At 42.1% G+C, this 21,081-nt stretch overlaps 1 long non-coding RNA gene across 1 annotated transcript; it reads right to left on the bottom strand.

Moving 5' to 3' along the window:
• Window positions 1-4,038: 4,038 nt before the first annotated feature.
• LOC116035735 lies at window positions 4,039-18,509 on the bottom strand. Its single transcript, XR_004101439.1, has 3 exons — window positions 18,499-18,509; window positions 16,786-16,787; window positions 4,039-4,249 (listed from the first exon to the last, which is right to left on the bottom strand). It is a non-coding gene; the product is annotated as an uncharacterized LOC116035735 (long non-coding RNA).
• Window positions 18,510-21,081: the final 2,572 nt, after the last annotated feature.

Below are 21,081 nucleotides of genomic sequence, written 5' to 3'. Positions count from 1 at the left end.
ACGAAGGAGGTTATGAATTCTGTTGGCTTTGTCTGTTTGTTGGTTGGTTGGTTTGTTTGTCTGTCAGCAGGATTACAGAAGAACTACTGGCCAGATTTTCAATAAAAACGTGGTGGAAGCTTGTAGCATGGGCCAAGGAAGGAAACCCAGAAAAATTTGTTCCCAATCATATTTCATGGCTCACCTGTTTCCTATGCTCTTTGTTGTCACGCAAATACTGGAAACAGCTACCAACGTTGTGTTCAAATGCTCTGAGCCATACAATGCAAAACATCTTCTTTGTGGCGTTTCTACATTATGACTTAAAGGGTAAATTCAGCCTGGACTCTATTTTCCCATGCATTGGTGTCTTAGTGACTGATCTAGTGACTGAATCTTTGAAATTGGTCCAGTACTGAGCGAGAAGTCTGGCAGCCCCAAACCAGGTTGCAATGTAATCCTATGGGGCAAATGTGCATCGTCAATTTTCGTCCAGTAAAAGTTCTGTTTTTGCCACTGACCGGCTCATATTGTTACTCTAAGTGTCTGACAGCATTATGGAAAGGATCTTTACAGAGAAGGACCTTTTGTTTTTGTCTTCCTTAAAAGAGTAAAATCCTTTCTGTTTAACCAAATACAGCTCAGAAATCGCCATCGCCAAACCCACCAGACTCCATTTAAATAAACTATATAATAATACTTTATAATAATAATACTAATAATACTTTTAGCGTGTACAGCGCCAGCATATTTACACATGTAACCGGGTGAATTAAGGGTTTATTTCAACCAAAACAGATTGGTGATTGTTGGAACAATTGTGTTGTTGTTTGTGCAACAAAGTGTGTTTTACGATGATAAAAATTACTGTTTATATGTTTTAATGGAGTCTGGTGAGTTTGGCGATAGCATTTTCCATGTTAAACAAAACGGATCTTAGTCTTTAAACAAAAAGGTCTATCTCTGTAGGGATCCTTTCCATAATGTTGTCAGACACTTAAATAATAATCTGAGTATGTCAGTGGAAACATGCACTTTTTGTGGACGTAATTGAGTGTGCGTAATTGCCCATTTACGTTACATTGCAGCTTGTTTCGCTGCAGCCAACTGCAGCAGTCTTCTTAATACTGACCCAATGTCTAATATTGTTGTTCCCATCAGTTACATATACACAAAAACATGGGAAAATAGGGTCCAGGTTTAAAAAAAAGAAGTTACCCTTTAAAGCTCATGAACACACCCGAAGAATGACTTCCCAACTCAGGAAATGTGACCATCCATGGTCTTGGCGAAAGGTCTTCCCTATCCAAGTGCCATTACATTTATTTATTTGTTTGTTTAGTTAAAAGTAACAATGGAAGTCATTGGTTATGTTTCAGACATAATTTGTGACACAATTGTGAAAACTAGGGAGAGTAGAACATTGTCTGATAGTGCTGCAGATTCTTTTTTTTATAAGCATTTCCGCCTTTAATGATAGGACAGCATAGACGTGAAAGGGGAGAGAGAAGGGGAAGACATGTAGGAAAACCGTCACAGGTCGGATTCAAACCCTGGACCTTCTGCATCAAGGAACAAACCACAACATATGTGCGCCTGCTCTGCCAACTGAGCTAACCGGCCACAATTGTGTTCCAACTGTTTGTACGGAGAAAGGTGGCGGGACAAATTCATTGAACTTGTGCTTATCTTAGCATTGTGAATGGACGCAGGGAAAAACAACTACCTTTGCAGCTCTGTCCAAAATGACAAATATACACCTACTAACGCATCTCAAGTTTACTAATCATCATGTTGTATCTTCTTTATTCTGTAATAAATGGAAATATAAAAACAGCAATTAATTGTTTAAGAGGGTGTGTACCCTTGTGCCATTTTACATTTGAATACAATTGTCTTCTGATTTAATAGGAAAACATTTTTCATAATGATATAAGATGTAGATCTAATGTAAGTATTGGCTTTATATGGAAATATGGTATCAGTATGGAGTTGAGTACCTCTGTCTTTGTTTTATTATCATATTTTATCACATTCTTATACTTTCAATAGCCTCTCACACATCATGAACATGTTTTGTTTAGTAAATCACTTTTTTGTAATTCACAACTTTGGTTTGAGGCATGCTTTATTTAAGGAGAGACACTACAGGTGAATATGGTAAAACTTTTAACTAAAACATATCTCCACGAATCTTCCCTATAGTTGATTACCTACCTTAAAGTTTATGTCCATATATATATATATATATATCCGTTGTTTTCAACCGACAGGATTGCCACGCTTCCCAGCATTGCACGCTAGTGGGCTGACCACAGCTTCACTGACCACTCACGAGCAAAGACAACAGGCTCCACCCTCCTACAACCGCGATGGCTGCAGCTGATTGGCCAAACGCGTCACGTGGTGCTGGCTTCTCCTTGATTTCAAAACCGACCATAATGGCGACTCGTACAGAATACGATCTCTTATTTTACGAAAATAGTTAATTGAAGTGTGTTTCTGAAACCATTTTATAGGCCATGCAATTGCTGAATCTGTCTTTATTTCAGATCAAACGGTCAGTTTTAAAGTTTTTAGTCAGCTTTTGAGAGCTGCCTGCTCCTCATTTGCATAAAGCCGTCTGGATTCAACTTTATGCAAATGAGGAGAGGGCGACTCGACGCCCTGCTTCTCCAAACTCCCTGCGACGCTACTAGGATGCACTGCACGGCTGCTCCCATACAAATGAATGGTGGGAAAATGACAATGAACACACAGCATTAAGATTAGTTTTTTGTGTTAAAGGTTTTCTGAAATTTGAGGCAAAAAGAGGCATTATCTAATCCTAACTTTTGGTGAATTTAGGAGAAATCTACAGATGGAAATAGACATTAGCTGTATTGGAAACTGTTCCCTCATTCACTCACTCACTATTCCCTATATAGTGTTTATTAAATAGTGAACTATATAGGGAACAGCCAAACGAGATTTCGGACACATCGTTGACTTGCATCAGGAGATGCGCCCATTATTTGTGTGACGGGAGACGGGCAAGACCAGCATCATGTAAACAAACCAAAACTAAAATACTTCTAATATGTCCCTGAAACAAAGCGAGCACCCAGGAGAATAGTAAAAAGTTGTATATGATATATGTTGCATGTTACATTCCACTGTTTAGAAACGAAAGCCTGCTCCATTTTTCCTTTTCAGTTTCCGCGGGCTTTCGGCTTCTTCTTCTCCTCCGGGAAAACACGACCGCGTTGCATTGTGGGATACGGGAGTAATGTCACGATTGTTAGTTTCTGTTAGTGTTTCCTGTTTTATTTTGAAGTCTCTGTGTTCCTCCCTAGTCTTCTCTTGTTTTACTTCTGTCTTTTGTTTTCCCGCCTGTTTGATTGTTCTGCCCCGCCCTGATTTGTTTCACCTGTTGTGTCACCTGTTTCTTGTTAGTCCTTGTTAACCTGTGTATTTAGTCTCTGTGTTATCTTTGTCTTGTGTGGGAGCATTACGTTTCTGTTTGGAGTTTTCAAGGTCTGTCTTGTTCTGTACTGTCGTGTCTTTATATTTTTGTCTCGTGTTCCCTGTGGTTTTGTTTCCTGCCCAGGATTACTTTTGTTTGTTAGTTTTGCCTGCTGCTTTCAGGACACCTTTTGTTTGTTTGCACTTTATTTTTGCTTACTAAATTTTCAAGCTCAATTTACTTTGCCGGCTCTCTGCATTTGGGTCCAAGCCTCACAGCCCCATTGTGACAGAATGCTCCCACCAGACATGATTTCTGATGAACTTTGTGACCTTATGTGTGAACTGGTGGAACTCAAAGCCTGGTGGAGGAAGGCTAACGATGATTGCCAGAAGGAGGCAATTTTGGCATTGGCTCGTAAGAAGGTTTTGGAAAAACCTTGGTTAAAGGACTCTTCCAAACTGGGTTACGAGCTTCATTTTTGCGCTAACTCCTCCACCTACTAAAGGATTGTGTTCAGTCAAGCCTGTTAACTCCACCAATGCTTCACTCAGTCAAGTACCAGCTCATCAGATTCCGAGCCAGCTAGCACCCACTAGCCTGCCTGCTTCTAGGTCTGCTAGCATTGTGGCTACAGGTTCTGTTTTTGACCACGCTTGCCCCTTTGCCTGCTTCTCCCAGTCATGAAGTTTCTCCACCTGGAGGAGAGCCAGAGACTTATATGACTTTGTTCCAATATTTTGCTATGTGTGCTAGAAGGACTGAGGAAGCTGAAGCAGCCAGCCTTCTAGCTGGAAGGGAAAGGTCCAGTACAGCTACAAACAGCTCCCCTGACCTCCTGTCTGTCAGCTCAACTGCAACCTGTTTTGCGGGCACCTGCGACCACCAGCAGTTCTTTGAGGGTACCTGCCTGGCCATATTCCCTGGGACCCGTGGAGGCCGTAGACGGGGAAGAGGACGACATGGCTTCCGTCGCCATTCCCTGCTTCAACCTCTCTTCAGCCCAGAGCCCGAGCTGTCCAGCGGCCCAGAGCCTGTGCTGTCCAGTGAACCTGAGCTCGTGCTGTTCAGTGGCTCCAATCCCGTGTTGTCCAGTGAGCCAGAGCCTGAGCTGACCAGTGTAAACTGTGGAGGCCGCAAGAGAGGATGTGAGCCTGTGCTGCCCAGTGGACCTGAGCCCGTGTTGTTCAGCGGACCGGAGCCCGTTCTGTTCAGTGGCCCCGAGTCTGAGCTGTCCAGCGGTTCTGTGCTTGTGCTGTCCGGCGGACCTGAGCCCATGCTGTGCAGTGGATCAGAACCTGTGCTGTTTGACGGTCCAGAGCCTGAGCTGTCCAGCGGTTCAGAGTCCGTGCGGATCAGTATTCCTGTTCCAGAGCTTACCAATGTTCCTGTTCCTGAGTCTACCAGTGTTCCCGAACCCGAGTTGATCATTGTTCCCCAGCTGACGTGCAGCGGTCCCGAACCCCAGCTGACGTGCAGCCTTCCAGAATCCCAGTTGGTGTGTAGTCTTCCAGATTCTCAACTGATGACTATCCTTCCAGGGTTTCAGCTGTTGACGAGTTCTCCTGAGCGTCAGTGGACCCGCCTACCAGAGCCTCAGCGGACTCGTCTGCCAGAGCCTCAACGGACCCACCTTCCTGAGTCTCAGCTGATGTCCAGTCGTTCAGAGTCTCGGCTGAAGTCCAGCCGTCCAGAGTCTTTGATGACCGCTCTTCAAGAGACGTCCAGTCATCCAGAGTCTTCGATGACCGTTCGTCCAGAGTCGTCGCCCAGCGTCTACGTCGACCGACCTCCCAGAGTCTACGTCGACCGACCTCCCAGAGTCTACGTCGACCAACCTCCCAGAGTCTTCGTCGACCGACCTCCCAGAGTCTACGTTGACCGTCCTCCCAGAGACTTTGCCGTTGTTAGGCGCCTCAGAGACTGTGCCGGTCCCCGGTGCCTCAGAGACTGTTTATAGTGGGCTATATAGTGAATGAAATTCACCGCGGAGAATTCGAACAACACTAGAAAATGGCAAACACACTATACAGAGCACTATTTCTGTGATAGAGAACAGTTTCCAACACAGCTTAAGTGAAGAAAAAATAAACACCTGGACCCGTTCAGCCCTAACAAAATGTAGCAACACATTTTTTTTAAACTGAAACGGGGGTACATCCTGATGTGTGCGCAAGCGCTCTGCCTTTTTATAACCACAAGATTACAGACACGTCTCTGATGATTAGGTATCACCTGTGACACAGCCAATAAACCCGAGACACACCCACCAAACGATGGTAAACATATCTCAAAGCCTGTTGCACACCGTTTCACACCGTTCAGAGGAAACATGTTGTTCATCCAGGAAACCGTAGCAACACGGTGCACACCGTTTTGAGAATGAACGTGCCCCTGGTTACATGCAGTAGTGTTTGGTTTGTGTTTTGCTGTGTTTCTTTTCTGTGTGATTGTCTTCAGGTGTGTGCCTGTGCCGGTGAGGCTGATCAGCTGTAACGAGGGAGAAGCAATACGTTGCCACACGAAGCTGAGAGAGATCAGAGAGCGTCAGTGAAAGCCAGAGTCGAGCCAGTGAACCAGTGTGCCTAATGTCTCTGTGCAGGGTGCAATTTGTGAGGAAAAAAAACGGAGGCGGGATGTTTTTTGATCATGCACAATAAAACGTGCAAGAATTAAATCCCCCTTTCAATATAATGGATATAGAGCCACTCGGTCAGCCATGCCTAAACATTTATTTATGAACTTCAATGGAAAATAATCTCAAAATGAAATAGCGCAAAGTGGTGTCAACATAAAACACAGCACTTTAAAGCCAGAGAGCTGAGTTCGCCTCCCGGTGAATACAAAAGACGCTCACCCAGGAAACGTGTTCCTCGGAAGCGTTTTAATCCAAACCACAATCTTTTTTTTCTAAACCCCTTCTACAGTCGTTTGGTGCCTAAACTGTCTTCGCAGCATGACACTCACTTTTTCTCGGCTAAACTCAGCTACCACGGGCCTTGAAAGGACCGTCATCTGGCGCTGCCGCTGATACGACGGAGTTCTGTAGTGGTTATATTATTTGGTCCATTGGTGAAGTAGCATTGATCAATTTGAAGAGGGGGGGGGGGAGAGTACATAATTCAGCAGAGGCAAATCGCACCCTGGCTGTGTGGACTGCGTGTTTACTATGTTGTTCTAAGCTAGTGTTTACTACGTTATTTTGTTAGGTAAAAACCTAGCCCTTTCATTTATTTTAGTGAAATATTCATCTTCTTTTAAGAGACAGCTTTCAGTTTGTTTGTTTAACAATAAATTACAAAACCCAATTCCAATGAAGTTGGGAAGTTGTGTAAAATGTAAATAAAAACAATACAATGATTTGCAAATCCTTTGCAACGTATATTCAATTTAATACACTACAAAGACAAGATGTCTAATATTCATGTTTTGCAAATATTCACTCATTTTGGATTTGATGCCTGCAACACGTTCCAAAAAAAGCTGGGACAGGGGTAACAAAAGACTGGGAGAGTTGAGGAATGCTCAAAAACACCTGTTTAGAACATTCCACAGGTGAATCAGGTTAATTGGAAACGGGTGAGTGTCATGATTGGGTATAAAAGGAGCATCCTTTTTAATTTACGTTTGACACAACGTACCAACTTCATTGGAATTGGGGTTTGTATTTGATTTATCCTTGAACTGTTTCCGCCTTTCCCTTAGTTTTCCCTGGGTTTATTTAATTTGCTAGTTTCCTCCTCCGCTCCTAGACACAATAGGTATACACCGTAACACACCTAAACGAGTATTTTAGATGCTTCCTTCCACTAGGTTTAAGTTTATTTCACGTTTCTTGTTCATGTTCCGCAAACGTTTTGCACCAACGTCCATCACAAAGAACAAGCAGCTCACACACACACACACACACACACACACACACACACACACACACACACACACACACACACACGTATATTTATCAAGGTGGTGGAAAAAATGGAAACTAAACAGTAGTCTGAAAGAAGACATTTTATTGAAGCAAAATAGCCCAAAATCTCATGTAGTGTCGCCCCTTTAAAACAAATCACTAAAATGGTATTCAAATGGCTAAGAAAACTGTTTCAAAACTACTGGTGACACTCTGCAGTAGAAGTATGTGCTGTAGTTATAATGTAGATGTTTGACCAGCAAACCTATAAACAAAAGCCCAACCATCTGCATTATTATATATTGATTTGGCTGCTGTGTGGGAGACATGGATCAACAGATGTAATAAACCACCTCTACCTCTCTGCTGCACAGTTAAGAGACTGAAGTGCGCTGAGTTTGAAGTTCTAAGCACAAGCCTCCCGTGGTCATGACAGGGCATTTCAAGTCAAGTGCACATTATTGTCTGCTCAGTACAAGACAATAGCTAATAAACATTGACTGTGCGGGGCTGATTGTGATTGGTTAAAGACGTGCACCGCTGGCCAGAGGTATGAGAGAGAGACCCATTACAAACTAGAAGGCAATAAAGTGAGCTCATTTACTCCTAACAGCCTAAGTACCCTCAGCAATGGGTCCCCTGCTGGAAATTTGGGTCGATGGAGAAGCAGTAATTACACTTCTGTCTAAGTGTCTTAATGTGACTGCCTCCATTGTTTACTTTTCTGTCTCCCACAAAACACTGGCTGACAGATCATTTTCATTTCCAACCAAATCTGTGAGTGTAGGTGTATATCTGTGTCGCCACATGCATGTGCACGTGTGGGTGTATTTTTTCAAAGATAAGGCAATGTAATGGCATCATCAGAAACACAATTTGTTTGTTCACTCTACAGCAAAGGCTTAAAAATGTGTTAATGTTGTAATCTGGTTTTAGTTTTTTTTAAATATACCTTTTACTCGTTACACTTTGTACTTATGTTTACAGTATGACCAGTGCTGTGAAATGTGCTGTTAAGGTCTTCCTAAATCTGACTTCAACCTGTTGTGTAATACAGACTTCCCAGCATGCCTTGGATAGACGTCGGGCCCATAATCATTCGGTGCGTTTCATGTCGCTTAAATTGCCTCCTCGACTCCTCCACTTGCCTCCCTTCCTTGCGCGAGGAAATCATGAGAGGAAAGAGGAACCGAGGAAATGTGTTTTAGAGGGATGAGACGTCCTTTCCTCTGAAGCGTCACATGAATTCATCAGCTGTTCGGGCGGAGTTAGCAACTCCTTCAGCTGCACAGCTGCCGGGAAGGCTGCTCCCGTGTATCCTTGCTCATGGCTCCTTGGTAATCCGTCCTCGATTCTCGCTCCTCGGGGCGGATATAAGTTCTTTGGGACAGCCTTCACCGAGGAGGGACTGAACAACATCCGGTTCAGCCGTCAAGGAGCTATCAAATAAGCAACATGAGATGCACCCCTGACTCAGGTCTTGATAAGCTGAGCTTCTCTGTCCGTGTGAAGAGGTGCAGATGGCGTTCATGGCCTGCCACCATCAGTCTCCCTCACTAACTGGATCTGTGGAGCTTCACAGGACAAAGACGGGCCAATGAGAGCCCAAAGACCTGTCATACCAGCATTAGTCTATATTGACAACGTTTCATTTCCGGGATTGTTCAGGTGCCGCCACCAGATATCCCTCATTTCGGCCGGATGTCGGTCACCTTCCGTTTTCTTTGTGTTGGCATTTTAAACTGAGGACTATGGTTACCTGCTCCTCAGATCTCTGCAAGGTAAATCCAGACAGCTAGCTAGACTATCTGTCCAATCTCAGTTTTCTGTTGCACAACTAAAACAACATTTGAACGTACACAAGTTCCACCAAAACAAGTTCCTTCCCAAGGCTATTTTGCAGAGGCTCCGTTGCTCCTTAATACCGTCCATTACAATTGTGATTGGTTTAAAGAAATGCCAATAAACCAGAGCATGTTTTTCTCCCATCCCAGAATGCTGTATGCACTAGCCAGACCCTCCTCCGCGGCGCTGTGTAGCGCACCATCTTTCCATCCTGGTCCAGTTCGCGGTTCGAAATAAGCTAAATAATATAGTCCAGATGTTCTTTTCCCTATAAAGTCTTGCTGGGGGATATTCCAAGGCCAGATGGGCTATGTAATCCCTCCAGTATGATCTGGGTTTTCCCCTGGATCTCTTCCTCGTTTGACGTGCCCAGAAAGCCTCCAATGGGAGGCATCCGTATCAGATTCCCATACCACCTCAACCGGCATTTAGACAAAAAAGGAGCAGTGGTTCTAGTTCCTTTCAAATTTCTGAGCTCCATCAAGACAGTTTGTATAGCCAGCAGTCGATGTTGACTTGAATCCGAATAACACTTGTGAGCAAGACCCCAAGATACCGTGGCCTCAGACTTAAGATTCTTTAGACTCTCACAAACCACTTTGTTACTTTGCTTTGCTGGTATATAAACTGCTCTAAAAAAGAGATGTCGTGGTTTGCAGTCAGTCGTGAGACAGGAGTCGTTGGTACAACAATATTGCTTCAAATTAACACACATCAGTACATACAAGAGCTAAAAGTTACTACATTACCAAGCTTCCACCACCATCTATTTCACGAGATATGTGCAAATTTCACCATGTCTATTGTGACTGAGCACTCAGGCCCGTGCAAATCAGAATGACTATGCATAAGGAACTGTGTGAGGAGGAAGGAGCTAAGAGCAGAAACACTTCTTCATATAGAAGGGAGCCACTTGAGGTTCAGGCGTCCTAATCAGATACATGATGGCTTCCTGTGGAGGACAGAACCAGAAAACACTGAAGGAAGTACAAATCCTATCTAGCCTGGGAACAATGAGGGATTCCCCCAGGAGGTGCTGGAGGATGGTGGTGAGGAGAAGGACGTCTGGGCTACTTTGATAAGCTCGCTGCCATGTGAACTAGAGCCAGATAAGCAGCAAGAAATGGATGGATGGATGGATGGGATTAAATGAATACAGCAAAAACCCGTGCAGAGACAAATGAAATGTAGAAGACATTACTTTTAAGTTGGGGGTTCAATGGAAAACTGTTCCATTTCACTTGGGTCAGTTTATACTCAAAAGGACTAAAAAGTTTAGAATCCAGAGAGACCTACCAGGTGCAAGGTGTCAAAAATGGAAAACTTTAATCAACCAGATTTCTAACAATTCCTTTAAAGTTAATGGCAAAATATGTATTTTGCCAATGCTTTCTAAAACAACAAAATGAGTGTTTTATGTTCAATCAGCAGGATAACATATGTCAGTGCCTTCCCAAACTGATTTATATGACCGATTCATTTCCACCACTATGTTAAGGTTTGGTAAAATTAGGCATATTTACTATCACAGCCTTACTAAAATGACTTGATTATGGTTAGGAAAAGATTAAGGACATAATGAACACTTATGGAAACAAGAAAGAAAACTGGTCTACCGTATCAAATGGATCCATCCGCCCCAACCTGCTCCCTATGAGGTTTTGCTTCACTATAGTCTGGATCAACGGAAGTACATTTCCAGGATAAAGCCTGAAATCAGGCCATGCACCTGAGCTAGCAAGCTACAAGCTGAAAATGGCAAGTTTTGATTGAATGAAAATGAAATGAAAATTGATGAAATGTGGATAGTGCAACAAGGCAGGCCTGCTTGGTTCTTTTGGTGAATGATTGTAAAGATTTACAAATAATATGTTTATGGCATTTACTCTCTAACTGGGACGTTTTGGGACCGATTGGTGGGGATTGCTCTGGACGAAGTACAGATTACAGATTACAGATTATGTATCCAGCTAATTTAAATGGCTCACATTACTATATTGTGTGAAAAGTTAATTTCATTTAATATTGTACCTGCCGTTTTCTTTTGCGGGGTGCAAATGTTCCACCAAAACAAGTTCCTTCCCGAGACTATTTTGCAGAGCCACCGTTGCTGTGTCCGGAGTTTAGCGCCCAAGACGATTGTGATTGGTTTAAAGAAATGCAAACAATCCAGAGCGTTTTTCCCAGAATGTATGTGTGGTTTAGCCAGACCTTACTCCACAGCGTGGATATGTCTGGCAATGCGAGACTATCACTATAACAATGTGATGCTATGTCCTCCTTTGCTTCTCAAAGACAAGAGTCATAACTCACACGGTAGCTAGAGAGCCTTGTTAAGTAAGTCTAAATATAGGCCTGACAAAAAAAAAATCTTTCTTTCAACTGCATCTTACTGTCTTTATCAGCAGGAGGTTGCTCAGTTGCCATATGGGTTTCAACCACTGATTGAGATGTAGTTAAAAACTCAGAGTTACTAGTTGAGATTTACTTTAGCCAAACTACTTTTTCCAAGGTGAAGAATAAACTTTCTTGTCAGGTAAGCACAGGCCGTTACGAGTATGACTAGTGTTGCAGATTATTTTGTGTGTACAGTCTCGGATATGGAATCAATCACCATTGTGTTGCATCAATTGACAAAAATAGAACAACAGATAAAAGATATGTAGATAAAGATGATTCAAGTAGTGTTATTATCTTTATGTCTATGAAAACGGGACAGATTTTGCTATAAATCTCTCCAAAAAGGAAGCAGTACTGTTGGGCATAAGCAAAGTAACAGCGCTGCCATCGCACTGCTTATTTGACAGCAAAATCAACTTTCTCCTCATCTCTCGCCACTAATCCATCACCTCAACCCTCACCTCCTTAACCCGCCTGTAGTCTTCCCAGTCCTGTCCGTGATGAACTATTGAGGCAGAAGTCTGGTGTTTGCTGTGAGGGGAGCTGCCCATCAATCAGGCGGGCTTCTCTGTGGCTCTGGGAGGGATTACTGGGCATTCAGGCGGCTTCACATGGTGAGCCATAGCCCGTCTGATCAGAGAGGCACTGGCCTATCTCCCCACCTCACCCCCTGGGCCCGTGATTTCACAGGGATTAGCACACAAAGTTGCCTAATCTCTCCCTCTACTCTCTATGTCTATTGATGGCCTTCTTCAACATAAACGCACACATACTGGCAATCACACAATCGTACACATAGAAACATGGTGAAATGCAAAGACAGTGAAATAAAATTAAAGAACATACAATCAACAAATTGTGCAGAATACTTACTGAATACTTGTGTAGCACCTCTAACTGGAATTAGAATGATAGCTAAATATCTATTACCTAGGCTCTAAGCAGTAATTGACAAGACTCACAAGGAGACTTTACCTTTTTATAAACAGAACAGCTGGCAGGTTTATTACACAATCACAGTGTACTACTCACAGAATTATTTTACCTTACATTAGAAAATACCCCAAAATAAAATAGAGCTCTTTCATTTAGTAAAAATGAGGAAAGCAAAATAAACTGTCCTTGGAAAAATAGAAAATCACTCTACCCGGGTAGTAAACAAAAAAAAACACATTCAAGTTTCCTTATCTGGAATCCATGGAATCCAATATCCGAGATCTGGATACGATCAGTTCAGTCACTCCGCAGAAGAGAATCCGACACAGCTGGCCACACTGCGTCCAAACGTTCCTTCTGTGGAATATCACTCACTGGGACAGGCTCGCCATTGAAGTTGGTATGGTTTGGAACCAAACGGAGGTTTCGGCAGGAAAACACGGTGAAGAACAGAAAAGCATCTCCCACAATGCAGTCCTTGGGTTACTAGTAAAAATAATCTTATCCACACAACTCCTGATTAGAATTGACTAGATATCTTACTGTTTTTTCTATCTATTTCCACCACATGAACTAGAGCTTTCTTCTAATGCAACTCGATACAACGGAGAATCCACAATGACGAGCGTAAAAAACAGCGCTAGCATAGCGCGCCCTCTACTGGCATCATGTAATTTGACACTTGACTAGTTAACCCTTTAGTGACCGCATATTCTATGTGGGTTACACTTGTAATGCCGAATTTACACCAAATAACTTTTCAAGCGATTCCATTGTCGCGGACTAATGTCCAATAACGGAATGAAATCCTGAGAGTCTTGCTGGAGTTGGAGCGCTCCCGTCGTCTCAATTGTTTGGTGTAAGGTGGTCATTAAACCCAGTCCCAGTCAGGCTTTTTCCCGTCCGGACGTTCAGACAAAATCAAATGTGGTAGTGAAGTTAAATCAGGTGTTTGGTGTTTTAAGCCCCCAACGTCATCTTCCAGGCAGCGCTGCATGGAAGGCACTAGGGTTAGGCAAGGGTTACGGTTAAGGTCAAGGTTAGGTGCCTTTAAGTCGACGGTCGCAGCCCTGCCTTGAAGTCGACGGTGGGGGCTTTAAACACCATTGAGCGTTAAATCATGTGAACATTGCCAACAACCAATGGGTGTGCTTCCTCCAGCGCCAAACAGGAAGCAGCAAACAGCTAGAGCCAGTGGTGTTTATGGTTGCTATGGCACTGCACTAAACTAAACGCTAAAGAGGTAAAGTTGCCTGTTTTCAACCCTTCTGAAGCGAGTCATCCAATGGGAGTTTTCTAATAACAAGGTCCGTTTGTTTGGAGAGGAGGAGACCTCTGCGGATAATTCGGCTCCTGGTAAAAACCTCTTGAACAATAAACCAGAGAAACTGACTGCAATATAATGGCATTGCTCCAACGTTTCTTATTGTTTTGATTGAGGGGCCGCTAGAGGCAGAAAATTCCATATTGTACAGTTGAGTGAAAAGTTTTAATTCCTCCAGCATATCTTGTCGTGCTCCGGCCACCTGTAGTGGATCAGTGGAAAAGTGTGACACAATTGGTAGGAGAGTGTATTGCGTCGCCTGCGTACATGTAAGAGACCCATTGATAGAAAAACTACTCGATAACGCTTCTAAAGGTCTAGAACTCCACAGGGAACCTTTAAAACCTGTGCACACTGACAACCAGCAGCACAGCCAGAGTCTCTACACAGAAGTACTAGGCAGATGGATAAACTGCTGTTCGTCAAGAAATAGTTCCAGCACTAGGCACTGCATTTGACCTCTGTATTTCCTAAAATGTTGAACTATTCATCTAAGCTTTTCCTTTAAAAAAGCATTTAAAAAAACAAAAGCACTAAGTGTTTCCTGAAATGTTTTTTAATATATATCTTTAGGGTTGATTCTATTAACTCAAATAATTCCTTATTCTGTTGACTATAGGCCTTTGTAACAGCACACATCACAGTAAGAAAAGCACAGATGTAAATCAAAAGAATAATATTGGCTAAATTCCAGTCAGCTCCTTCAGTTTCATGGTCCTGGTATTGTCCATGCTGGCTCACTTTCACACTGTCATGGTTTACTGGGACACTTGAATAGAACCAAGCTATTGTTAATGTTCTCAGTAACACCTGTGCTTTTCCTACAGTTGCAAGTGAAAATGTCTGCTGTGAAAAGGCCATGTGAACAAATATAATTAACAAGCTTCTTACTGAAGTTATCTGCGAGTCAGATTTACTTTGTAACATCTTCTTTTCCCATGTTGATTAAGCAACATCACCCTATCTTTGTCAATCCAATTCTGCCTTGTATTTTATTCAATTTTTTACCAGTTATTGATTTAATTGTTTTCACACAAAAAAATGGTCAGTAGTTTAGCTACCATAGCAACCTTAGAATATCTGTGCTGTATGGATTTACTGCTGTAAACCGTACTTTGTCTTTGTCTATCTGTCTATCTAAGTATCTATCTGTCTATCTATCTATCTATCTATCTATCTATCTATCTATCTATCTATCTATCTGTCTGTCTGTCTGTCTGTCTGTCTGTCTGTCTGTGTCTATCTATCTATCTATCTATCTATCTATTTATCTATCTATCTATCTATCTATCTATCTATCTATCTATCTATCTATCTATCTATCTATCTATCTATCTAGTGCTGTTTGGAACTGTAATACTGTAGTCATGCACTTGGCTGAGAATCTAAATCCCATGTAAAATTTGCTGATATATTATGTGCATCGGCAGTCTCAGCATGCCTTGTTAGCATAAAGTAAACATTACATTAGCTGTAAGAAAGCTGAGGGACTCCTACATGTTGAATTTATGAACAACATCATTATTCATATATATATATATATATTTATTTATTTAAATCCCCTCTTTGATAAGAGTAAATAACTTCTGCCCCCATTAAGTGTTGGGAATACTTCAGGCTGGTACCACATGGTAGAACACAGACGCCTAATTCAATCAGAAAGCCCTAGGGCGGCCCAGCATGGCTAACTACATCACAGTTAAGCATCTTGATTTTGTCAGAATTATAGAAAATGACAAGTGAACTCGACGTGAACCAGTGAGTCGGGGTGGAATCCTCGTATTGGCATTTCTTAATCTAAGCAGGGCGGTGCCAGAAAATCAATACTTTTCAGCATGCTCTTTTTCTGCTGCTTTCTCCCCATGAGTCTAAAGAAAAGGATCACAGTACAGTAACACAGAAACTCTGTACGACTGTACAGCTGTATGTTCACAAGGCAACATACAGCTGGCAATTGTAAAAACACAATTCTTTCTCAGTTCTTTCAAAATTAGGATAACTTTATTTGAAATCTGCAATAAATCATTTATGGGCTCTGAAAAAGATCCATCATTTGTAGCTGCTGTAATCCTGTAAAAGTGACCAATGAAATGCCTCCTTGCCCAGCTGCGGGTACTCTACCCCTGTCAGTGTGCGTCGCCGCCGCATTGCTAACATTGATGTTTGTTTTAAACATTCAGTACAATAATATAGAGACAGAGTGCATTTAAGTCCCGCCCCCACCAGAGGGGAAAATAACTCTCCGCTCTCCATTGACTTAGACTTGCGTGAAGGTGCCTTCTCGTCAATTTCGTCTGCTAGCAAACACCAGAGAAATTTCTTAAAGCTGCTGTGCGGTGATATTAACTACCAGCAATGCAAAGAACACATTACTTTTTATAATCTTTTTCAGCAGAAAGAATGTGGTGGCCTATGGGATCCTGACACTAAGCTAACTTTATGTACGACAGTGTTATTTTTTTTTTTTCATGAGTGACCCAATTGATTGATAAAAGTTATATTAGACACTCTGCAACTTGCCTTATGCTGGATTTATTTGATTTCATATGTTGCTAAAATTGCACTTTTCTTACAGTAAGATTAAAGGGGACTTATTCATTATTTTACCTACTACTGTTAAAAAAAAGAGCAAATACAGGCTACTCTTTTTGCACTAATCGAAAAAAATAATCACTAGATTAATCGTTTAAAAAATAATCGTTTGGGACAGCCCTAATCACCACACAGCAGCGTTTAGGCATTTTTCAGTTGTTTGCTAGCAGATGGAATTGACGAGGAGTTTTTCCCTCCCAGTGGGCGTGGCATTCAGAGTATGACGCATTGCGCTCTGTCTTTATTAGCTGTTTGCTTACCGGTGACATGAAGTAAAACTGCGGTCGTTTCTCTGCTCTGAAGCAGCGTCGCAGCGGTGCTCGTGCACGTTTGTGTGTGGGGCGGTTGGAACACTGCTTCCATAGCAACGTCAGCACTGTAGCCTACTAAGGGTTATAATTCACATTAAAATGAACAATTCCATCTATGGTGCAGTAAGACAAGGTGAATAGGACTTCTTTGGGAATATTTATGTTGATGTTTATATCCTCATTTATCTCATTTCCTTCTTGCAGAATACAGAACTGGCAGATGGCAGAATGCCCTGATTGACCAATCAGAATCAAGTATTCAACCAAGCCATGAATAGACAAAACACATTTAAGTGTTGTATACAGTATGAAATATCGACATATCACACATCAATATACAGACTAGACAAAACACATTTGTCTGTATACAGTATGAAATATCGACACATAGTCTGTAGACTACACTAAAACTTTAACACCCTGTCTACACCAGAAGCATTCTAGCTGTTTTCCAGACGTATGTCTGACAGAGCACTTCTGTTTTAATCAGCGCAGCTGTCTATAACGACCATGTAATGGCTCACACTTTACGCAAGCAACTGCAAACCAGAGTGTATTTTTAGGCTTAAAGTCTACATTGATTGTGTTTTGGGCTATGAGTTTTGACTTGACTGTGGCTGAACACATTCAGTACATATTCTGCTGCTGCTACTGTGTTGTTGCTATGCTGCTTTCACTTCACAGCCCATAAAGAAAAAGTGTAGGTGCTACCCATGGGTTCCAATGTGTATTACGCCCCACACAATATGACAGTATTAAGGTGTGTTCAGACACAATGCACATTTTAGACATGATTGCATGCTAAGTCAAAGGAAAGATGTGAATACAGTAAGTTTGCACAAAGTGGCAGAAACGGAGGTGAAACCGACTATGAACAAGTTTAAAATGTTTAAACTTGATTGAAAAAATCCACGCTTACCCAAGGGCCATGAATTTCATAATCAACATGAGAGGAAAATAGGAGAGAGCGTGGATGAATAAAATGGATAGATTTGTGTGAGATCAGTGTGGGACTGAGCTGGCACACAGACACACACACACACACACAAACACACACACACACACACACACACACACACACACACACACACACCGTGTTGGTGCGGCATACATTGGTCAGAAAAGTTGGTACATTGGCTGTTTGGGGCAAACAACTGCACAAACAGCCCATTGGTAAAAATATGGCTCGCATTTTGTCTGAACACATCTTTAGAGCTGTAGTGCCGGGTAACATAGAAAATCTGGCTAGAGGAAAGGTCATCTGTAGGGTTGGGCATCGAGAACCGATTCCTACTTGGAATCGTTTCAAAAATTACGATTCCAATGGAATCGTTTCTTTATTGGAATCGTTTGGAGTCGTTTAGAGGATTTGGTTTCAAATCTGATCATGGGTTCCACATGAGCAAGTTTGGGTTTCCGTAGCGGCCAGGCGCTTGTTGTGTTGCAGCCTTGGAGCACATTAGCGGCGTTCTAGTGTGGCTTTATTTTACATTGAAAAAGCCCGGTAAAACTGCAACCCACCATCAAAACCACCATCAAAATAAAACGTTCCTCTTATTTGTGAAATAAGCATGTGACCCGTTTCAACTCCACCCCTCAAAAAATCGGAATCGAGAATCAATGAGAACTGGAATCGAAAGGAAGAATCGGAATTGGAATCAGAATCGTTAAAATCCAAACAATGCCCAACCCTAGTCATCAGAGGCCTGTATTACGAATCAAGATCAACATTCCCTGGATTTCTTTCAGGCTTCACTAACCCTAACAATCGCGGTCCTGCATAAGCTGTGTCACGACGGTGGTTAACAACTAGTTCAATCAACCCAGGGTTTCCCAATCCAGTGGCGCGCGTTCACATAAAAGAGGCGGTGTTTGCACAGCACGACCAATCGCAAACATCTACCAGAGCCGCATATTGTATATAAGAAGAGCAAATTATTATTTTACATAAATATGAAGAACACAGACACGGTTTTGCAGGCAAAACGCAATACAGTCGCTGCTTCCTTAAACAGGAGGAAAGCTGGCAAAAAATAGCCGACGCTGTAAATGCGTAAATCACAACGCTTATCAATATCACTTCCCCATCAGTCAGGCACTAGATGCCATAATTACACTTGTGCTTTCCATAAACTGTCGTTGCTTTAGCCTATTATTTCAGTTGCAACCCTGGCAGGGGAAGCGATGTGAGAGCAAATAAAATATATGAAAACATAATTCAAACCGATGTGTGCATTTGGCAACACACGGCTCAGGATACAGATAGCCTATATGTAATTCCCTCCCATTAAAATCTATATATTTCAAAATACCCATCAGGGAATGTTAACGGGGTTGTCGGTCTCTAAATGTTTTAACTTTTATGAGTGCATCCCTCTCACCCCCTCTCTCTCCCTCTCTCCCTCTCTCTCTCCCTCTCCGCGCACCGAGCTCCGCCTGATCTTACCGTCCTAATTTCCACCGGTTGCGGTGGCATTATCAATCGAGTGTTGATTGGTCAGTAGGCGGTGCTTTTACACCGGTTGATCTCTAATCTCCAACATAACCTCCTCCTGACCAGGTTAGGCGTTCAGCATAAGTTACCACGGCGATTGAACCCGGTAACAAGTGATCCACCTTTGTGGTACAGAAAACCCTGGGTTGAACCTGAAGTTACCTCGTTAATGCCAAATCTTGCTTCGTAGTACAGGCCTCTGGTCATTAAAATCTAAATAGTTTATCCTAAAGCCCAGTTCAGACGAAAGAAGTTCCGATACCGCCTAAAATTCTGGTGTTGTTATCGGCATGTACTCAAGTTTATGCACTGATCCATTACCACGTAATTAAGCCCCAAAGAAAATGTACTTTAAAGTAGTTTATTTATGTTCTTTTTCCGTTATGACTGACTGTCAAACTGGATAATAAAAGAAAGTTCTACGCCGTTTATTGTTTGTGTTTGTTTATGTTTCACAAAAGGTTTAATCTGAGCCAGGCCGAACAACGATAGAAATCATATCACATCCAAACAGGGATAGTAGTATACAGCTGTTAAAACATAATAAAATACATGACACACTGGTATTAGATCGGTACTCGGTATCGGAATCGGTATCAAGAAGCAAAAAATGGTATCGGACCATCTCTAGTTCAGACCAAAGATCAGAGACTAAACCATTTTAGAACGTTGCAGGTAAAAGTTTCAGCGGTCTGAACTGGCCTGTCTAGACTCAAGCCAGCTGATGGCGTTGCCTGCGACTCAGCTGGTCGAGTCTACAGAGGCTGGTATTAAAGCGTAACTTGCCAAAATGCAACCTAGGGTCTTTTTGTGAATGTACCTGAGTCAAACTTTCGCTTAAAAGCATAATGAGGACGGAAGCGCCACTTTTAAGATTACCGTATTTTTGTTTTCGGTCAAATGGCCTTTTGAATGGGAGTGCTAGGGGCCCTACTATGATCGCATCAAAATCACTATTTTTAAAACACTAAGAAGGATTGACACAACATGAAACATTGCTCGAAGTATCACCAGGGGCTCTACACATGAACTCGAGCATTGAAAACATTGTTTGTGTACACAGAGTTTACTAAAAATAAAGGTTTTGAACAACTCACTTTAGCAGTTGATTTTTCCGCTCCCGCCATCTTGCCAGTCAAAAAGTGTCGATCTCTGAATGTGAATGAACGTATCTATTGATTTTAGTATTGTTTCTTATATGAGGCTCCTTTTTCAACTACAAGGTCAATGTGTTTTTTCACCAATGACAAAACAACAAATTGTTCGTGCATTTATATGGAACTAAGCTTTAGGAGCTTTCCATCTTTACTCTCCTCCCTGTTACGTTGCATTCGGAGATCGACACTTTTTGACTGGCTGTTTGAAAACCAAAGTGAATGGTGCTTACATCCTAATTATGCTTTTAAACAAAAGTTTGACTCGGGTACATTCACACAAAGACCCTAGGTTGCATTTTGGCGAGAGTTACGCTTTAAAACGTAGGGTATGTCACCTGTTTCAACAGCCAATAGAGAAGTCAGCTGGTCAAGTCAGTTACAAACTGTCAGCTGGTGGAAATGGCAGAGTTTTAGACGGAGGCTCAATGAGTGCCCGAGAGCATGGTAATGTGGTCGAGCGATCTAGAGGGTGACTGAAGAGAGGGAGCAGGGTTGGAACAAAGCAGTGAATCAGAGAAATTAAACGTTGTTTACCATTTATTCATTAGTTTTAGCTACAATTTCAAAGTTCTGCTTGCTAACTACTTTTCTTTTGTCTCATAATAATAAGGGGATATATTATTTTTTATCATTTTTTCCAAATTTTCAAATTACAGTAGTTGGGGTGCCTGGGTAGCTCACCTGGTAG

The sequence above is a fragment of the Sander lucioperca genome, chromosome 16, assembly GCF_008315115.2.
Source record: "Sander lucioperca isolate FBNREF2018 chromosome 16, SLUC_FBN_1.2, whole genome shotgun sequence".
Lineage (NCBI taxonomy): Eukaryota > Metazoa > Chordata > Actinopteri > Perciformes > Percidae > Sander > Sander lucioperca.
Note: the sequence above shows the minus strand (reverse complement) of the source record. Positions and strands in the feature narration are given on the sequence as shown.